General features: G+C 38.9%; 1 pseudogene; it reads right to left on the reverse strand.

The window, feature by feature from the left end:
* Window positions 1-1,498: 1,498 nt before the first annotated feature.
* LOC121141085 lies at window positions 1,499-20,766 on the reverse strand (annotated as a pseudogene).
* Between the last annotated feature and the right edge of the window lie 1,348 nt (window positions 20,767-22,114).

A 22,114-nucleotide genomic window follows, 5' to 3' on the forward strand; every position in this document is an offset into this window, starting at 1 on the left:
CTGCTATGAATACAGTAAATTCTTTACTATCTTGGTATTATAAGTTCTACTTCTAACAACATGGGACTATTACATAAAGACTAGTTAATTTCTTTCAGGTTTGTGGTCAAATATTATTTCTGGTTTGTTAATAAACTTTATAGTTCCATATGACTTTATAGTTAACATTTGTAGTTGTGAGATTTATATTATTTCTTTTTTCATTTACTTTCTAATTTTACCACTGACAGAAATACTTCATTGGGGCAGGGAAATTGTTTTTTCTCAGTGTTAATATAATTTTTGGCAAATAATAGGCATAAAATAAATCTACTTAAATAAATGACCAAGTTGTTCAAACGTACAAGAGTAAAGATGTTTAGCCTATTCTTGAATTTTGTATTATTAATCAGGGAAATGATTTAAAACATGAAATTCTATAATTCCAATTGAATTATCCTCCAACAAAGCCCCTAAAAAAATCAACCTTAGGTTTCTCAACATCATGGACAATTAGAAACTAGGAAAAATCACTAAGATTGTGATTGTTGGTCTTAATTCTCAACTTGTCAATAATCTCAAACTACCTGGAAGATGGGCTGTTTGATATGTTTGTGGAAAAGTATCTTGATTAACTTAGTTGAAAAGCAAAAACCTACTCACTGTGAGTGACACCATTCCCTAGGCTAATTAAGAGTGGAGAAATCAAGATGAACACTAGTGTGTATGAGCTCATAGCTCTCTTCTTATAATGGTGAGCTGATGTAACCAGGTACTTTATGGCCCTACTGCCTTGATTCCCTGCCATAGTGGTCCTTACTTCAAGCTAAAATGAATCTTCCTCCCTCAGGTTGCTTGTGTCAAGCATTTTTGTTATGAAAGAAAAAAAAATGAAGTAGAGTGTAACAAAAGGATATGTGTAAGGGAGCTAACTAAAGACTACTACATGTCAATGGACTAGTCTTCTTCTGCACAGTTCAGGAAATTCAATACGATTACTTTGAGGGAATTAACCACATCACCACTGATTAATACAAGGAAGATTAAAACAACCAAGTGGTAACTTTCAGTTTCAGAAGAATGACAATGATCATTCAAGATTTGGATAAAGAACATGAATAAAGAAAAAAATGCCCTAAAATGTTCCAAAACTGCATGCCTTAAGTACGACCATCATCTAAATGCTCAAAGAAGTAGTTCCCAGGTGTGACAGGAGCCACACCATAATCTAAAGGGCTTGATACCAATCATTTCCAGCTCTTTTTATTTCCCTTAGCTCGTCTAAACAGTTTAGTAAAATCAAATAGATTTTAAGCTCAAGAACTCAAGAAAAAAAAGTGAGAGAAATCTCATTTATGTGGTGTCTTGAAGTAAAAGAGGAGGAAAGAGAAGTGAAATTCATCTCCAGAGTCTCCTTTCACCTCTACTTGCACCGTCAGTGTTGACAGCAGAGCATGATGAGCCTTGGGTGGATGTGACTGACATTTCACCTGAAGGCATGGGTTTTGTTTTGCTTTGTTTAACAGATGTATTTCACTTTGGTTTTCTTGTATAAAAGCCTTTCTATAGTAGCTGCAGTTGGAGCCTGGGTCTTCTGAATGGAGACTCTGGTATGGGTTGTCACAAGATGGTCAACGAATTCCTGATAAAGAGTTTTGGTGAACACAGCCTCTTTCCAGAGGCCAGGGGTCAGGTAGATGTGGGTCTTGGAGACAGCATCAAAGGTGACTTGGCAAAGTTATCCAGGGTGGCAGCCGCTTCTTGGGCACAGGAACAGAGACTATGCTAATGCCTCTGGGAACAGGGATGAGATACACCAACACAGAGCCACAGCAGCCTTACATGGAAGAGTGTGAGGTTTGCCACTCTTGTTTCCCTCACTAGCTTCTCCACTGAGGGACAATGAGAAGCTTGGACAACATGATGACCCTTGGGATGGTAGTGGCAACCTCCTTGGACCACTTAATGCCAAGACCTATTACAGTCCTAACATCAATCAAAATTTTAAACCTAGTCTGCTGGCCAGTCTGAGAATGCGTCTGTGCTGCATGATCTTTAGAACCCCATCCTTCTAATCCCTAGAGGAGTTCTCTAGACTTGGGTAGGACATTGAAATTTTGTAAATTTTTCAGCTGTTTCAAACTATCTGGAGTTCATAACCTGATTAGAGTCCTTCTCTTTGGTGCCTCTCCTCTAATGATAATGTGTCAGAAAGGTTACAGGAATGCTTTAATTTAATACAGGAATCCTAAATCACTAACCACAGTCATGTTTTGAAGAGGAGGCCATGTCACCAGGCTTAGCCAAGTAGTAAGTAGCAAACCCCAAACCCCACTTACCTATGGCCCTTACCCTGAGCTTCCATCTCACAGGAAGATACATCAGGAGCTGGAAGGTCCAAGGAAAAACCAAGCAAACATTTGGAGTCCCTGACATCAAAAACATCCACAACATCCCGAAACAGGTTAGGGAGAGGAAAGGAATTTAAGGCAGATTTCAGCATTGGGTAGACTTTAAATAACTCAACTAAGTACAAACCCCTAGTTCAAACCAGACTCAGGAGTTTTTGCTTAGAGCTTCCTGAAATGTCTTAGAGGAGGAAACAAAATGAGTTTTAAGTCTCACTCACCAAACTTACACTGTTAGTATTAGGACAATGACATTATCATTAAAGTAGAATATTTAGAAAGCTCATAGACCAAAATAAATAGTCGACTTTTTGTAGATGGAAGAGAAGGACGACTAACAGAGAAGTTGCTTATATTCCTCATGTGATATAGCTCCATGTTTAAACTTGTGAAATTGAACAAACATCACTTCCTATTTGGGGGAAAACATGGTAGTTTATTTCCTTTAATCTCTGCAAGAAAAAAAAAGGATCAACAAAAAAATCTTCAGAATGTCAAAGTCATTTTAAAAAACTTAGAGCTTGCAAAAATTTTTAAGAAATGGAAGCAGATGCTTTTGAGTAATGGAAAAAGAAGTGGTATTTTAATTACTATTGCTTTCGAATCATTTCTTTTCACAAACTAGGTAAGGTACAGTGTGAAGGGCATGAGAGGAAAGTAGCTGTGTTCTTTCGACAGAAGAAGATTCTGAAAGAATAAAGGGCCTCATTGACAGGTGTAGCAGCAGACACGTTATTAGGAGGAAAAAAGTGAATTTGGAATCATAGGCATTTGTTTCATCTTCCGCACATCCTTCCTCATTGAGGCACAGTGCATTTGCAAGCAGCTACTAAAGAAGAGTGGCCAAGCAGAGTAGAGAGAGGGAACAGAGCCCACCATGCCCGCTAGGAGCACAGTCAATTAAATACAGCCTGGAAGGGATCTAATCTAATATCAAAGATGCTGTCAAGGGATCAATTCCCCAGAGTTTAGGGTTAATGATGTAAAGCATGGCAGTCTGGCCAAAAGCATGGGGAAAGGAACCTTACTAGGATCAGGTGTGACTAGAAGAGACTAAAATAAAACAAAATAAGCATTTCTCATAATAATAGAGGGCCTTGGGCAAAACTTTCTGCAGATATGTTACAATAGCCTCTCCTTATAGCAATCATTCAGGGCTTGGGTCCTCAAACATTTAGCAAAATTACAGTAAACCATATCATTGTAATCAGCATTGAGTATTATCAGAGTTTTAATATAGCAGACTCCAAAATGAGACCCATTCACAGCCAGGGTGCAACTGGGTGCATCATATTACACCTGAAGTGCTTGGCAAAAGAGCTCTCTGCGATAAAGGTCACTCGTAAAATTGTGCCCAGGAATCCAGGTGTATGTTCATTACCCACCAAACTATTCTACATTTGCGTGAAAAATCAAAGACCAAAGCAAATGGAGACAAGGGCAGCTATAAAATGTGAGGCCTTCACAGGCCATGGTCAGCAGAGCTGTCATCCTGAAGAACTCTGAATGTATGAAAAAATCTTCTACTGTGTCACAGGGGAAGTGAGAAAAAAAAATAACTGCCACCCACGTATCTGAACAGGAAGACAGACTGTAGCACATGCCCAGTACTTAACCTTTAAAAGAGTTAAGGTTACAAAAACTAGGTTGGCAAAATGGTTTGCTATGTAAAGGCACTTGCCACCATGCCCAACAGCCTGAGTTTCATCTCCAGGGACCACGAAGAAGGGAGAATGACTATTGCAAGTTTTCCTCTGATCCCCACACTTGCACCATGACATGCATGCACACACACACACACACACACCAAAAATGAAGTTTTTATTTCACTACAAAAGTTCACAAGCAAGTGACCTTTTCTAAGCTTTCTAAATTTAATTTCCAGCAATCTTACAAACAAGAGAGCCTGAAACGTCCTCCCACTTGAAACACCGTCTATTCTCTTTCTCCTTGTTCTTATAATCCTGGAGTTGGTTTGATAATTAGCACTTCTTTTGGCTGTGTACACTGACAAAACAAAAAGATGACAATGCCCTTTTGGACTCTGCTGCTACGCTTTCATTTAATTCTCTTGTTAAATTCTTTAATTATATAACTTTTTATACCTAAATTGGATAGCAAAAAAACACATATGCGAAATAGAGAGATTTGAGGGTAATATTTGCTTGAATTATTCTCTTTGATGGAAATCAAAGAAAACAACAACTCAATAAACAGAGCTGTGATACGCATTTTGGAAAAGACTAAGAAATACTATATTTTTCAAAGCTGTGTGTCACGGAAACCTGTCCGTTACCTAGAACTTAATGGGTCTGGAAACACTGGTGAGATACAATTGAACTGCCCTCCCCTTTTAGAAAAGTTTTAGCTCTTCTGGGACATCCTTCTTAAAGCCCAGTGAGCCAGTTCTCTTCATGGTACACGGGTGGCCTCTAAAAATTAATGTACCTTTTAGAGATTGGTATTTATCACCTGATACTGAGGTCTGAGGCTAGCGATAGTTAAAGGTGTTTTAACACTTAAGGGTACAAAAATACAATACTCATTTGGGCAAATTTAAAGAGAGTATAGAATATTCGAAAATCAGCTAAAGAGAATGAAATTCCCCCCTTGTTATGGATTGAATGGTACCTTGCTAGCATCAGTGTGGAAGCCCCAATCCCCCATATTCCAGAATGTAACTCTGTCTAGAAATAGGGTAGTGACAGATAGTGAGGTCCTACACTAATAACTGTATTTTTAACTCTACTAAAGTGGGTTTGGGAGTCATTAAGAAATAGATGCAAATTCTTGATAATTCCTCTATTTTTCCCAACTCCAAACAGCCTTCCTATAACTGTTACTAAGTGCCTGCTCTGCTAAAGATCATGATCATACTGGGAAACTAACAATGTGATTGTGTGTCTAGCTAGGCAGCGTTCCATCACAGTGTGACCAGAATAAAAGGAACGCCATGGCTGGATTGTTGAATGCCAAGCCTGCCCTGGGATAAACAAATAAAAGCAGTTCCCTTCACTTTCTGACCTGAGTAAAAAGAATTATTTATAAACCTCTGAGCTGATGTCCAGGACTTGTGTTGTCACAGAGAGTCATAGAAACAGTACACGTTGAAATCCAAGAACCGTGCTCAGCTAGCCCTGTCCCTCACAGGCCCAGGGAACAGCTGACCCTGCCCCTCACTGGTCACTATAGCAAGAAAGCTGGCACCACCACCAACCCCATGGGAAAACTGACACTAGCACTCGGGAGAGATGACCCAACCATGCGCCATAGGCATCGTAGGGCTGACCCTGATGGCATGGGCTTAGGAGAGCTGGCTCTGCCCATCACAGAAGAGGGTGATCCTAATAGCGGGTCTGATCAACTCAACTACAATCCAGACCCTCTTCCTGGGCCTTGAGTTAACGCACCCTAACAGCTGTCCCATCTTTGACCTGTAGGAGTGCACAAAGGGACTGGCCCTGCAGAACAATGACTACAAAATCTCCAGGATATCTGAGAGGAGTTTCGATGATGACCCATCCCCATGATGATGTGATGATGGTGTACCAGGAGCCAGAGGCCTTGAACCAGACAGGATGGAGAAGATTGTATAAAAGGGGCACACTGTGTGTGTGACACACCGGAGCTCCTGATGCCACTAGGATGAATGAGAGGTGTTGGAAAGATTAAGAAACGAAGTGGGGTTTTTTATGGTTGTTTTGTTTTTAATTAATTTGGGGGCATGTTGCAGGGGTGAGGAGCATGTATGAACGGACTGGGAAGTAAGTGGGATTGGGATATGATGATGTGAAATTCCAGAAAAAATCAATAAAGAATTGTGTTTAAAAAATTATAAGTGAGCCTGGCATTGGTGGTGCATGCCTTTAATCCCAGAACTTGAGCGGCAGAGGCAGACAGATATCTGTGAGTTCGAGACCAAGCCTGGTCTACAGGAGCCAGTTCCAGGAGAGCCTCCAAAGCCACAGAGAAACCCTGTCTCCAAAAGCAAACAAACAAACAAAAAGATAAATTGTTTTATCTGGGCGTTGGTGGCACATGCCTTTAATCCCAGCACTTGGGAGGCAGAGGAAGACGGATATCTGTGAGTTCAAGATCAGCAGAAACCCTGTCTCAAAAAACCCAAAACAATTATAAGTGGGATAAGTCATACAAAACTTCTTCCATATATGTCATGAAAATACATCTTTCAAAACATTTGATAGGCTACAAAGCTCAAATAGAAACTGAGGTTAAGAAAAGTTAGTAACTTCTATGAGGTCACATGTTAGACATGACATAATTGAACAAATATTTTAGTTCTTTTATCCCACTGCCAATGGGTTTTCCTTATGTTAGATTATATTTCATACAGACTACAGTATATGGATTGCAGATGTTTCCCAAATGATTCAAAGGGTGTTGCTTTATAAAGGTCTTATCCTGTGATTGTTTCAGATACTGGGATTCTCGGTGTTTTATCTTGATTCTTCCTCTGCCATGTTCTCAGTAGGCAGTCCAAATACCTGACCCTGCACTTCAAGCAGCAAGATGTTGGCACTGGTCTGGACTCTCCCCTCAGTGAAGCATGCTGTCTGGAGGCTTACATGGCTCGCCCAGGTGAGATATGGTTACTATGATCCTAAATTCAGGGATCTCTTGGTTGACAAAAAAAATAATATTACCACAAGCCTGTGATGGAACTCTCTGAACAGAAAGATGACCAAGAACTCAAGAAAACCCGGATCATAGAAGCTGCCCCAGTGACTGACACAAACTCTGAGTTTGTAGATCCTGCCATCAGCAAATTCATCAATGTGATGTTGAAAGGAAGAAACAAAGTCCTGGCCAGATCACTCACGGCCCAGACTCTGGAAACTGTGCAAAGGAAACCATTTGAGAAGTTCAGTGCTGCTGGTGGTGGTGGTGGTGTGGTGGTGGTGGTGCTGCTGCTGGTGGTCGTACTGATGCCGGTGGTGATGGTGGTGCTGTTGGTGCTGATGGTGGTGGTGGTGGTGGTGGTGGTGATGGTGGTGATGGTGCAGATCAAGGCACCACTGAACCTAACACAGGATCTTCCACCAGATTACAGAAAAACTGTATGCCTGCAATCCAGTTAGTGGCCTTCCTCAAAGGGACCATTTCTAGCAGATCTCTGACCAACTTCATCACTTCCAGACTACGGAGTGGACGAGTGCAGAGTGCTGAGAATAAGAAACAGCATATGCTCAGGTCAAAGATGTCATACCAGCTACTGAAGGCTTTTCCTATCAGGGGTCCTGTGATCAAGAGGAAGCAAGACATGCTTAAGATGGCAGAGACCATGCATCAGTCCACTACCTCTGATAGCCGCAGGAAAGGAGTGGCGATAAAATGCCGGACACACTGCCACAGGAACCGCTTGTGAAGAGGGAGGGATCTCTGTAACGAAGTCAGATGTATTAACAGGTGCCAGTTAATAAAGCACACTCACAATACAGATGCCACTACGGATCCAGTCCATACACCTTCACGGTTTCCACCGCCAAAAGGAGATGAGAATCAAACTGCCAGCCACTCATGTTCCTGTGGCTCACTGCCAGCTTGCCTACACCCAAGAGAGCTTCCTTCACTCAGCCCTAGCCCTTTATTTGGGTATTTGGGTCACATACCCTCAGAGAAGATCACACCCACTTAGCCAAGCTGGATTGAATTCCCACAACACACTTGAGCTACTGCTTTACTGGAAAGTTTCTGAAAGTTAAGGGTGAAGAGGGACATTTTTAATGCAATCTTTGGTCCTATGAAACCCATCCTAGGTTCTCTCCATACTAGCTAGAAGCTGGGCAGAGTAAAACTTGACAAGTGGCATTGCCCCTCACACAATAAGGCTGGGTCGCTTGCCGTCTGGGAAGCAGAGTGTGTGCTGTCCTTTAATCCTTCCTCCCGTATTAAAACCGGTTTCTTGTCTCCATCCTCCCATAAAGAGACAACAAGTCTCCTTAGAAATTTCTCCTGAGAAACTCAAGTCCATTATTTGTTCCTTTCAGTTTAGGGTAACCCTTCGGATACCATGAAAGGAAGAAATTTCTAAAAAGACTTACTGGAAAGTCCTCACCCTGGCCTAATGAGGCACTGTCACTCATTACAACTGTCTGGAGCAAACACGCTCCACAACGGTCTCTAGAAAACATATAAAACACTATTACTTTCTCAAAAGAGAGGGGTTATGTTTTATCCTCGTAGGAGTGTGTGTGTGTGTGTGTGTGTGTGTGTGTGTGTGTGTGTGTGTGTGTGTGCTGTAGCAAAGAGGAGAGTGCTTTGCCTGATCTGATAAAGAGGAGCCATGACCACCCCTAAACTACAGAATAAATACACTGACCAATTTACCAGCCCTGTGATAAAATAAAATACACTGGTCCACAATAAACTTTAAGCAAACTAGTGACTTTGTTTGAGAAGCATGCTTAGGTAAAGGTGACCTTGCAATAAGAAAATTAGAAGCAACACTATCCATGGCTCAATCCTCATCATCTATGAAGTGCACTGTACCAGACACAGCATCTCTGTTTCCTGGGGACAGAGAAGAGAGAGGTGGGAGCCAATTTTCATCATATCCAGTATATTTGAATGTCGTCATGGGAGCTGACACTAACTTTCACCACTGGTTCTTTAAGTTTTTGAAGCCAAATTGTTAGCTATGACTAGATTGTCAAACTAAACCATGGAAGTATATTGAATTCACTACAGTACTCAAGGACAAAACTATAGTAGAAATTCTTTTCTCAAAGTCACTGGGATAAATTGTTGGTAAATTACAAACAGCCAAAGTGGGAGGGCTTATTTTTTAGAGATTTCTTTTTATGTGTATGAGTGTTTGCCTAAATATATGCACATGTGCCTCTTGCTGGCCTGATGCTTGTAGCAGAGAAGAGGGTGCCAGATCTCTTAGAGGTGTGCTTAGAAATAATGTGGAACCCGGGTCATCTTCAAGAGCAGCCAAGTGCTGTCACTGCAGAGCCATCTCTCCAGCCTCCAAAGTGGGAGACTGTAGGTAGACTTTTTCTGTTCCACAGCCACTCTCAAATAATCACACTGAGACTTATATTAATTGTAAATGCTCAGCCAATAACTCAAGCTTGTTACTGACTAACTCTTACAACCTATCCCATTTCTATTAATCTATGTGCTGCCATGAGGCTTGTGGCTTTTACCACTATCCCATTTTGTGTGTCTGACTCGTTCTCTGGCTGGCTTTCAACTCTTCTGACTTCTCCCCCTCTTTATCCCAGCATTCTCTCTGTGTCTGGCTGTCCCACCTATACTTCTTATCTGGCTACCAGCTTTCAACTTTTTATTATCCAATGAGAAAATACATATTCACGGTATACAGAAGGATTATTCTTCAGCAAATTTTGAATCTTAGTAAGAGTCCAATGCCTTCGATCTGTCATGAGTATACCACCAATTGAATTTGCACACTGTCTTTTCTTCATTTGTCCCTATACATAAGTCTGTCACCTTGGTTTCCCTACATTTGTTTCTTAAAAATTGTATGAAAACTTAAATACACGTAAAAAAAACATTGTAGGTCTAAAACCCATCTTATTTTTAAAGCATGAACCCAATATTTTACAATCATCTTGCTCACGCTAACTCAACAGCAATCTTTATACTCTTGAAAGTTTCTAGGTTTTCAACATCAGTCCTGATTTTTACTAGACATGTTCATTAGTTCACATAACAATTAGTGTACATAGGTGAAAAATGTCATCCCAGTTCAGAAACACAAATATCTCTTATTTTGTACAAAATTCAAATGTTGAGACTAGATGCTCATGAGTACAATAAAGAATAGAGAGCTTCCTAAAAGGCTTAGGAATACCAATAATACTAATAATAAACCCAGTACATTGTTCAGGAGCAATAGAAATGTTCAGTCAACTTAAAAATGGTGTGCTGGTTAAAAGTCTATCATAATGAGAAGTACTGGTTCATCTACTGAAGTCTATCACTAGCAACTCTGGTATAAAAGCTATGTGTCTCTTAGCTGTAAATATATTGGAATATATTTAATATAAAATATATATACTAAAAGTATATTCAGTGGCTATATAAATGAGAAATGGATTATGTGGGAGGTAGATAGGTGAATATGGACAGACAAAGAAGAAAAGCAGGCAGTTAGAGATTCTACTCTGGCCACTATCGAATGTATGTCCTCTGGACCAGAAAACTGGATAGGGGTAACAGCTGGGATAATTGTGAAACAGCTCATTGTATATACTGGAATTGGGCAATTAAGTAAATGGATAACAGATGGCAGAAGCCAGGTTTTACACTGTTGGAGTAGTAGTTTACAAACATGGAGAAACAACTGGAATGATCATGTGGTAATGGACTAGAGTTGGAGTCATCAGTAATAACCTATGCTTAGTTTGACATGGACACATGGACCAGTATTTATGGGTTGGGTACTAAATGCTTGCTGAACACATGTGTATTCCCCTTTCTCTGTATGCTGGGAAGGCCTAGAACCAATGACGCCCATGTAGCAAGAAGCCAGTAAAAGCGAGACCTTTTTGTTTATTATTCTTTAATAAGAAGAAGCAGATCCTAGAGAAATGCTGATTCTAGGACTGGGGCTGGGAATGCACAAGATGACTCTGAAATGTCTTACAGTGCCAGAAAGCAAAGAAGCAACGCAAACAGAGAATGACAGCGGGTGTGCCGGAGGGAGAAAGGAGTCAACTGAGCAAACTCCAAATGGCCAAGGGGGAAACCATTTGAACAACAAAGTAAAGCTGAATTAAACAGAAAGCAAACAAATTTTATATGCTCCAAATAAGGTCTTTGTGGTTTCAAATAACCTATGTAGACTCTCCATCTTCATTCCTAATGCTTTGTTCCTCTATTCTTCTGTGTAGACAGAGCTTAATTACTTCCTTACTCGATGCAGTGCAGAAGAACGAGATATAAAATAACTATCCAGTGAAGAAACTACTGAAGATGATTTAAGCCAAGTGATCAAAGTTTGTAACAACACAGATAATCTTGTTGATGGAAGGCATCCTTGATTTAATGTAATGAGGACAAAACTTTCTCTACTCTTCCTCACAGAACCTCTTAATCATAGAGAATATATCAGAGAGATACCAAAGGCACTCTACAAAATACTTTACCAGTCCACCTCTAAAGTGTCAAGGTCACCGCCAGCAGGAGAAGTATGAAAAATTCTGAGAAATGTGACAACAGGAGTGTAAAGAGCCCTGACAACTACATAGGGCATGGAATCACAGAAGGCATACTGAGAAAGAAAGAATAGGACCTGAGGTAAAAACTAAGGGTGTAAATCTTAGGTCTATACTATCTGAAACTCTTCTAAAATTTAAAAGCTGATTTTAAAAGTTCCACCAGGGGTGTTCATTTTTGCCAAACACAAATCTGTAACTTCCACATGATCTAAAACAAAAAGTAAAAGTTTACCTTGCTTACTTGAATGCTTGCTCATTTCAAACAATTCTTTTGGCCTTCTTTCCATCTTCAATGGCTACTGAAGTGCCAGGTTAAATATTTTGTCTCCCCCCTTCCTATCTTTGTTGTACTGTTGCACTTGTAATTATTGTTTAATATTGGATGTGCCATGATGTAACACCACAGGGACCAGTCTGTCTTGTTACCTGAACCCTCAGTATCTCCTGCAGTCATCTTATCTAGTATGCACCGGAAAGGAGTTCTGAATGGCACAATATTTATTATGCCTCTTTTGAGATTTTTCAACTGTTTTAAAGTGACTAAACACATAGAAAGATATATATTTATTTATTTCCTACTTTCTAGTTCTAATAAAATTCTTGAAGTAATTCCATTTTTCTTCAGAAGCCCCACTGGCTCATAAATGGAGTAAAAAATAAAAGGTTTTAATTATAATTTCTTTGTCTATATCATACTCAGTGGCAGATTTTATGCAAAAATATTTATAATTTGGTTTATTTTTTAAAAGGCATAAATAATGTCTGCCAGTCACCTTTGAGAGACCTGGCTAAACACCTCAGTAAATGTTCCCATTAATCCAGCCACAGGGAGTATTAAATATTTAGGACTGTGGTGCCAACTGCTTTGTCAGAACAGCTCCATTTAAATTCTCTCCCCTGTTACCAATTGTAGCTGATGATTTAATTAGGTGGATGGAGTTACTTACAATGATCATTAATAAGCTGTGTTAATGTCATGAAAATTCCTATTCTCCAGAGTTGAAGAACTACACAAAAAGAAACCCGCCTAGTGAGAAAGATAGCCTGTTTTTCACAAAATTCATTCTGCTTTTTCCCACTCCAGTAATTAGTCTTGTTTTGTTTGGTGTGTTCATACTAATTACAGACACAGTCCTACTTTGCTTTGTATAACAGATTACTTCATTTGATTATATTCTCAGAGAGTTGGCATTGTATGAGTTTTACACAGTATCAAAAGAATCCTTGTTGTGTCCTTTTCCAAGGTATTGTAGCAAGCTGTTCCTTATATTAATGTCAAATAAAGAGAGTATCAGAAAATTAACTAGTGAATACAACTAGGTCTTTAGAGACTATGTGTTTAAATAACTTTGAATACTTGGTTTTGGAGTCCAGATGTGTTCTAAAAAGAAACAATTCCCATTTCTAAATGAACATAGGAATACTGGAGTAGGAGTGCCATGGAGAACCCTGAGTTTGTATCAAGAGCTGTCTGCTCCAAAGAGCCCCCTGATTCTATGATACAAGTAGGAAAACAAACCTATATATCCAGGTGTGGTATGATCCACAGTGACCTCTGTGGCTCCATAGGACACCCACAAGGACAAAAGGAATTCATTTCTAAGTTGAAATTGATCTCAGAAGCCCACTTCCAACTCCAGTTAGTCAAATGACAAACTGGCAAACTTCCACAGGGGCAGGAAGGAAAAATGGAAATAAAATTGGTGATATATGTGAGGAAACCCTGCTGCTTTAAAGGAAGTTTTTACAAAATACCCACCCCCACTTAAATACCTTTAAACCTCACAAGAAGCTCCCACAAAGGATTCATTATTTAGAGGCACCTCTGCATGGAGATGGATAAAGACTTTCTTGCCCTGGGAGAAAGGAACATTAGACAACTAATTCAATAGAAAGGATTAGTTTATCTCTTGAACCAATTAGAGTGGCAAAATACCCTGTGAGACTGGTCATTTCTATCTGAAAGGTGGAGGGGAACCTCCGGAAAATCTCATCCTGGCATGACAACAGCTGGACACTATAGAGTCAGTCAAGGAGAGGTCCAAGGGAAATTCATTCATGGGAAATTCATTCACTTTTCTTCAGCTTTTTCTTAATGGGATCATACACAGACACACACACACAGACACACACTCACACACACACACAAATGTGTATCTTACATGTGCGATAGAGGGAGTAGGACCAAAGGCAACCTGAGGTGGGAACCACTTTCCTGCCAGCTGATACACCTGAGCTACTGAATTTCTGTGTCCCAGCTCTATGACTCAGGTGGCCATCTTCACATTATAGATAAGGAACCAAAACCACAGAGCACAGAATTCAAGATGTCACACCCACACTGATTGCAGACTGGCACATTCCTCTGCTTATTCAGTCGACTGTGCTGTTTGCTATGGGTAAGGACTATGACATCATCCACCCTCCAGAAATTAAGTCCCTAAAAGGGATAAAAGCAGAGATAAATATCACTGAAGTAAACATTTCTTTCCAATTTTGGGAACAAAGAAGTTTAAACACTGAAAAATGAGCATGAAATAAAATTTCAACTGGATAAGAGGTAGATTTGGACATGTGACTTATGAAGCACTACAGAAAGAAAACAAAGAAAAGTATTAGAGAGGAACAGAACCTAGATAGGTAGGTAGATAGATAATAGAGAAACAGATGATAGATGATATAAATAAGTTACAGGAGATGATAGATAGATAGATAGATAGATAGATAGATAGATAGATAGATAGATAGATACATGATATGATAGACTGATAGATGACAGATAGATGATATGATAGATATATGGATGGATGGATGGATGGATGAATGGATGGATGGATGAAAATATAGATGGCTCACTGGATAAAGCGTTCGCCACAAACCATGAAGACCTGAGTTTAGATCCTCAGAAACTACATAAAGGCAGACGTATAGGCTCATATGCATAACCCCAGCAGTCCCATGGTGAAAGAGAAGGTAGAGACAAAAGAATTGCTAGGTATCCTACAGATTAGCTTGTCTGGCATATGCAGTAATAAGCAAAAGACCTTGTTTCAAACAACTTAGAAGACAAAGATTGACACCCAAGATTGTCCCCTGACTTCCACACTTCTATTATATGTATGTACATATACGCAAGCACCAAAAAAGAAAATAAAAACCCAGCCCAGACATTAAATTTTGACTTAATTATTTATTTACCTTTCCAGTACCTGTTTCCCTTGTCTACAAACAGGAATAAAGAGAGAAACAAATAGATTCAATTACGATAAGGCTTAAATAAAAGCATTTCCTTACAGAGAAAAAAAACTAGAATTAAAGGATTTAGAATGCAAATTAATAAAGAATGCTTAACATGTTTAAAGAACAGAGAGGAACTGAAGGCATAAAGAACGGAGGGGAAAGCCTGAGAAATCTTTAGAAACATCCATAGCAAATGGCTGAGACCTGTGATTCCAGTCCTTTGGAGGCTGAGGAAAGAAGATTGAATATTCAAGACCAACCCCAGCTTGGGGTAGGGGAGCATCTATAAAAAAAGAAGTTTTGGAGCTACAAAATACAACTGCATATAAGATGAACATATTAAGTACAAGAAAATAGAGCCTAACCAAAATGAGAAAGAAGTTGAGAGGCCAGTGGTCATTTAGAACAGCAACTTACTCTGACACAGATTCATACTAGAGACCTTCTTCACATATATGGTGTCAGTATTTACACCAGAGAAAAATGGCGCACATCAAGTCTGGATGCTGCTCCCAGATCCAACAGCCAATTGCTAAAACTCATCACCGCACTACTATGACAGAGGCAAAAATCACCGTAGATTCCTTACTGATCACTCTGCAATCATTATCAGATATGATAAGCCCTAAATATGACTAGCAGGTTCAGGGAACCAATTCACAATATTTAAGATTATCAGACAATTAAACATAATAATATTCAAAGAATACCTACTAATATTCATAGTAAAACCAAGGGACCTATCTTATAAGTAAAATGAGTAAGTCTATCAAATTTTCTTTAATTGTTATGATATATATTTCTAAGTATACAAACACAACCTGCTCAGTCCATATACTCCTGATGTGTATATGATTTCAGAGTTAAAATTTCAAGAGCACCAATTACTGAACTCCTGAGGACTAAGTGCTACTTAGAACCCACAATCATCCCAAAGAGACTGCTGTAAAGACTGTGGCTGATGCACGGTGTCCCATCCCAAGATTCCAGAGGCCGCCAAAGTTCCTATCACTGACGGAATTGGAAAGTAAATGCAAGGCATGTTCATGAAAACATGAACTAATGTGTTTACATTGACTGGGGAAATTGACTGTGTTTTTGAGAATCATGAACTTCATACAAACTAAAGACTGAAAATTAGTGGTATGTTTGCTAAGGGCATGCCCTAAATATTCGAGCACATGATTGAAAAAACATATTCTGAGCTGAATTAAAAAGTCAGACTATAGTGATTGCTGGCATTGGACATAAAGGAAGAAAATCATCCTAAAAGAAATCAAAAGGATATTAAGAAAATGAGGAAATCACCATGAGATATGTGACACCACGCTCTGAGCTCTGGCACCAGGCATCCACAGTAGGAAAAGCATAATGGACTCTGGGTTCCTCTATTGGTGCACATTCACCAAGAGGGAAATAGCCATATGGGTCATGTAACTAAATGTCAGTTGACAGAGTCCATATTGCCCAGTCCATTCTCAGTGGTAAAACAGTCTAAAGATAAAGTTACACATTAATTCTAGGATGCGTGCCTCCCCCTGTCCACTCTCACCAAAGAAATCACCAAAACACTGAATTGTCATGGATGGATGCTGCCTCCCCTCCTCAATATGCAGCCTGTCCAAACTTTATTTTATTATGTCTGTTCTTTGTGAAAACTCCCAAATCCCTGAAGAAAAATGACTCAAAACTCTCAGATTCAGTGAGCACATATTCTTAAAATAGAAGTAAAATGAGGCATAGTTTGTCTAGAGATTTTTTTTCCTTGGAAAACATGTACTACTCTACGCAATTATATGGAGAAATGAAACTGCTACAGATGGCTTCCTAAGACTATTAATACCATAAGGCCATTATACACAATTTTGTCATTAATTGCAAAAATCCCATTGATTGTAATCTAGAAAAGTAATAAATCTAACAATACAATAGTTGCTTGTATTTTTAAACCCTAAGAGATTAGACATTTCTAAGTCTTTTTGTCTCTGCTCTTAACAAGAGAATTTAAATATTAAGAAATGAATTTGAAAGTTCTACCTTCAGGATGAAAATATAAAATCTGTCCAAGTTACATAAAAATACATGAATTCTATTTGCACTATTAACCGCACTCTAGGATTCCCCTAAAAGTTATGTTGGAAATCCAAATATTAGTACAATTCCTGTCCTTGAATTGGACATTAAAAAAAAACCAAACATTGTTCTCAGTTCAAGTTATGTTAAAATCCTCAAATATTTATAACATTTTCTTAATCGTTATTATAATTATGCATATTTAATTATGGGCATGTTTGCCTTCATTTGTATTTTAAAAATAAGCTTTGAAATGCATAAGCTCAATAATATAAGTAACTTTTATTGGACTTTTAACCTTATAATTCAGCAACAAACACAAAAGTTTTAGTAATGGTTTAGAGCATTCTATTTGTTTGTTGTAACAAGAGAGTTAGTATAGCAGGTTTTCCTTTGGGCCACCAACCAACTTTCAAATCATGACATGGAGACTTACTATTACCTACGAATGCTCAGCCCTATCTTAGGCTTGTCTACTAGCTCTTACAACTTAAATTAACCTGTTTCTCTTCATCTGAATTTTGCCTCAGGGCCTTTTACCTTTCTTTTATTCTTTATGGCCTACTTCTTGTCTGGCTGCCTGGTGGCTGGATGGCTGACCCCGGATGTCTCCCTTATTCTTTCCTCTTGTTGATCTCCATTCTCTCCTCCTACTTATTCTTACTGTCTGCCATCTCTGATTATCCCTCAACTTCCTATTTATTGGCCATTCAGATTTTTAATAGACCAATCAGGTACCTTAAGCAGGCAAGGTGAAACAGCAACACATCTTTACATAATTACACTAATGCAGCATAAACAAATGTAACACAACTTTGACTAATTAGAGTAATATTCTACAACTTAAGAATGAGATAAAAATGAAAATAGTAAAGAATAATGCACAAAAATAAGCTGTATGATTTTTTATCTTAATTTTCATTTTATTTTGATAAACAGAAATGCACATTATGGTTATGTCTAGGAAGTAAAACTGTGGAGGACATTTGCGTTTAACCTTCGTGCTTTTCTATATTTCTCAATTACCTTCCTTGGAGTTATACTTTTTCAGTAGGAAAAGATGAAGCATAGATTTAAAAAAAATAACTTTGTGCACCAACCACAGTGTGGTCAACTAAATATCTACTTTAGATGAAGAACAAATCAACAAAATTTCAAAAACCACACATTTGAAATTTTATTATTAAGAATATATTTTTGAGGTAACCCAGTCACAAAAAGAGAAACATGGCATGTACTCTCTCATATATGGATTTTAGACATAGATCTGGGGAGTGCCAGCCTACAATCCCATGGCCAAAGAGTCTGGAAAACAGAACCTTCATTCAATGGATGATGGAAGAAGAGGCAGACTCCCACAGCTAACCACTGAGCTAAACTCAAGAAATCCAGTGACAGAGAGGGAGGATTGATGAGCAAAGGGGTTAAGACTGGGCTGGTTTAACCCCCAGAAACAGCTGACCTAACAGGGGTTAGCTCTTGAATCCCAGACTGATGGCTAGGAATCCAGTATGGGACTGATCAAGATCCCCTGAATGTGGGTGTCAGTGAGGAGGCCTAGGTAATCTATTGAGCCTTGGGTAGTAGATCAGTATTTATCCCAGGTATACAAATGGACTTCGGGCACCCATCCAACAATGAGAGATGCACTCTCACCCTGAACTCTTGGGGGAGGGTCTAGGCCCTGCCCTGGATGAAATGACAGACTATGGCCACCCCCATGGAGGGCCTCACCCTCCCTGGGGAAATGAGGAGATATTGGAGGGGTTGGTGGCAGGGCACGGGAGGAGGAGAGGGAAAGGGAGAGGGACCTAGAATTGACATGTGAAGCAACCTTGTTTCTAATTTAAATTTAAAAATAAAAAAATAAAATATAACAAAAAAGAATATATTTTTAAGAAAATAGGACAAGAATATATTTTTAAGAAAATATTTTAAGAATATATTTTTAAGAAAATAGGACAAGGCAAGAATAGGTTGGGATTTGTTATAGAATGTTATTTTTAAGATGTGTTCATTGAACCCCATATTGGTGGCTGTGTGGAAAGCATGGGACTGACCCAGACCCCCTGAATGTTTGTGTCAGTGAAGAGGCCTAGGTAATCTATGGGCCTTGGGTAGTATTTATCCCTGGCGTACAAATAGATTTTGAGTGCCCATTCCTCAATGAGGGATGATCTCTCAGCTTGGACTCTTGAATGAGGGCCTAGTTCCTACCCTGGATGACAAGACAGACTCTGGAGATCCATCATAGAGGACTTTATACCCTCCCTGGGGATCGGAATGTAGATGGAGGGGGGGAGGGCTGGTAGGGAGGGATGGGGAGGAGGGCAGGGAGAAGGAACTGGGATTGACATATGATATAAACTTGTTTCTAACTTAAATAAAAAAGGAAGAGAAAAAAATAAAACAAAATAAAAAGAAAGAGATTAAAACATCCACAGCTAGACTGTGGCGGGTTTGTGTATGAACACATTTGTCAAAACCTGCACTGTACTATTTAAGTGGCTGTTTTATTCTGCAAGAAAAAACCTCAATTAAATACACATGTTGCATTTATGTTATTCATTGCCTACTTAGATAGCTGCATACATGAGTAATTTTCATATAGATGAAAAACTTAAATATTGAAGACAAAACCTTAAACATATACTAATAAAACATCTGTTTCCCAGATAAAGAACTTTTCAAAGACTCTATGCAAACAAATTCACAAATGGGAAGACATGGATTAAAATTATGAACTTATTTCTGTAATACATTACAAATAGTTATAATGAAATTGCAATTGCTAAAATGATATCAGAAACATAAAGCAGGGCCACTGAGATGGCTCAGGAGGTAAAAGCACTTGCTATGCAAACCTGATGGCCTGAATTCGATCCCTGGATATAAAGATGGAAGGAGAGAATAGACTCTTAAAAGATGTACTATGACCTCTGAGTGCATTAGGAGTGCATGTACACCTACACTCATCATACACACACACACACACACACACACACACACTAAAAATAAATAAAAGAATCTTTAAAATAGTGTCTTTCCTCTTAATTTTAAATAAAAGAAACAAAACTTTTTCTAAGTATCAGGAATGTTCCTAAGAATAAAAAAAAAAGATAGCTAAATAAGATAAAAATAAGCAATTAACTTTTGGTGCAAATATGATGAGATAATACGGTATAACTATGTGAAGTAGCCAGGCAGGCCTTTAATCCCAGCACTCGGGAGGTAGGGACAGGCAGATCTCTGTGAGTTTGAGACCAGCTTGGTCTACAAGTGCTAGTTCTAGGACAGCCTTCAAAGCCATAGAAATCCTGTCTTGAAAAACAAACAAATAAACAAACAAAAAAAAGTATGTGAAGTGGTGCTCAACCTCAGTGCTGATACTGAGCTTAATGCTACAACTGGATAGTACTTTATGTGAAGTGGGTTTATTTTAAAAATGAAGCATTAGCCTGGCAGTGGTGGCACATACCTTTAATCTCATCACTCAGGAAGTAGAAGTAGGTGGGTCTCTGTGAGTTCAAGGCCAGTCTGGGCTATAGAGCGAGTTCTAGGACAGCCAGGACTACACAGTGAAACCCTGTCTCAAAAAAAAAAAAAAAAAAAACGACAACAACAAAAAAGTGCCTAACAAAATTGGGTAAAAAGCAATCAAACTTCCATTTCCTACTGGCAAGGATCATAACTGGGGCAATTGTTTATTAATCTACTTATCCTGTAAAGTTAACATGTCCACACCCTGTGACTTACCAACTCTACCTGGGAGTGAAATGTTGCAAATAATAGAACCTTGGGGAATTGTATAAACTTACCTTCTTTAGACCAGTGGTTCTAGAGCCTTGACCCATATCAGCATTATTATTAGATCAAGAACCTTTAACAACATGTGTCATAGGCTTAAGGGGGAACCTACTACTGTTATCTTTCTAAGTGGATACAGTATTAAACCCTCAAAGATTTCTTAAAACAGACTCCTGCAGTCATAAGTCTGGATTGGACCACTGGAACTAGCATTTCTACCAGTACATCAAATGGTGCTGTTACTATTGCCCTGGAAACAGCACAGTGAGAGGCACTGGTTCACAGTGATGTGCCAACCTAGATTCCCACCTGTAACCTTTCCAAGAGCAGCACCCCAAGGGAACAACAACATAATGGAGCGCAAAGTGAATAGAGTGGACGCAGAGGAACCAGCTCCTCTTGATTTTAACATGCTAGACATTCAGGGACACATTATCTGATTTCTATCCTATAATCTAGAAACATGACACTAACACTCAATCAGCAACAACGAATTAATCAATCATTTACTAATTGGGAGTCTTTCCTGTCAGCATTTCTAGTTTCTCACTAATCTGTGAACTGCTTTTTATAGAAAACTGAGTAAATTATGCAAGAGATCTAATTATACCTATTTTTCAGAAGACAAGATGGGTAAACCAGGAACTTAAGTAACAAGAAATGAACATCTGATTTTAATTTACCTGCTCTCAACATCAGGAAAAAGAAGAAAATTCCAATTACAGGTTACATTCACAATTTCTAGGAGCTTGACAACCTCTAAACAATTCATTTTGGAAACAATTGTTTTGCAATTCCCAAAGATGTCACCCCTGGGGTTTTCCTTGACAGGTTTTAAACCATAAAATTAGACAAAAATTGTTCAGGGTAGGGAGGTTAGGGGTTAGATTTGCCATTTCCTGTCTTGGTTTTATCAAGCAGTGTCAATATAACCTCATCACCTTCCATGGCTAGCAGAAGGAAATACAAGGTTGAGTAAGAAGCTTGCATCTTCAGAACAAATTGTTTTACCCAAAACAAGAAAGTTCCCATGTACGAGCTATTAATGAGTTGATGTAAATAAACTTATTTCTGTGGGGAACTATATAATCAGTTATAAACATTAAAATAATAACTAGCTATTGGTAATTTCCACTAAGAAGATAGGCGTGCTATGTGAGATCCCACAAATAAATAGTAGCTGCTACAGTTTTTATTGATGTCAAAGAGAGGAAGTTAGGTCACACTGTCAAATCACTGAAGTAGGAGACAGCCCAAGGAACTATACTTGAGTCGATAATTAACTAATAAGGAGGCAAAAAGTTGAAGTCTCAGGAATTGTACAGGTTTCCACAGACCTAACCAAGATGTGCCTTGTACTATCAACCTGCCTTTTCTTCCAACGCTGACATTCTC

Source organism: Mesocricetus auratus, unplaced genomic scaffold (assembly GCF_017639785.1).
Source record: "Mesocricetus auratus isolate SY011 unplaced genomic scaffold, BCM_Maur_2.0 Super-Scaffold_100007, whole genome shotgun sequence".
In the NCBI taxonomy this organism is placed as follows: Eukaryota; Metazoa; Chordata; class Mammalia; order Rodentia; family Cricetidae; genus Mesocricetus; species Mesocricetus auratus.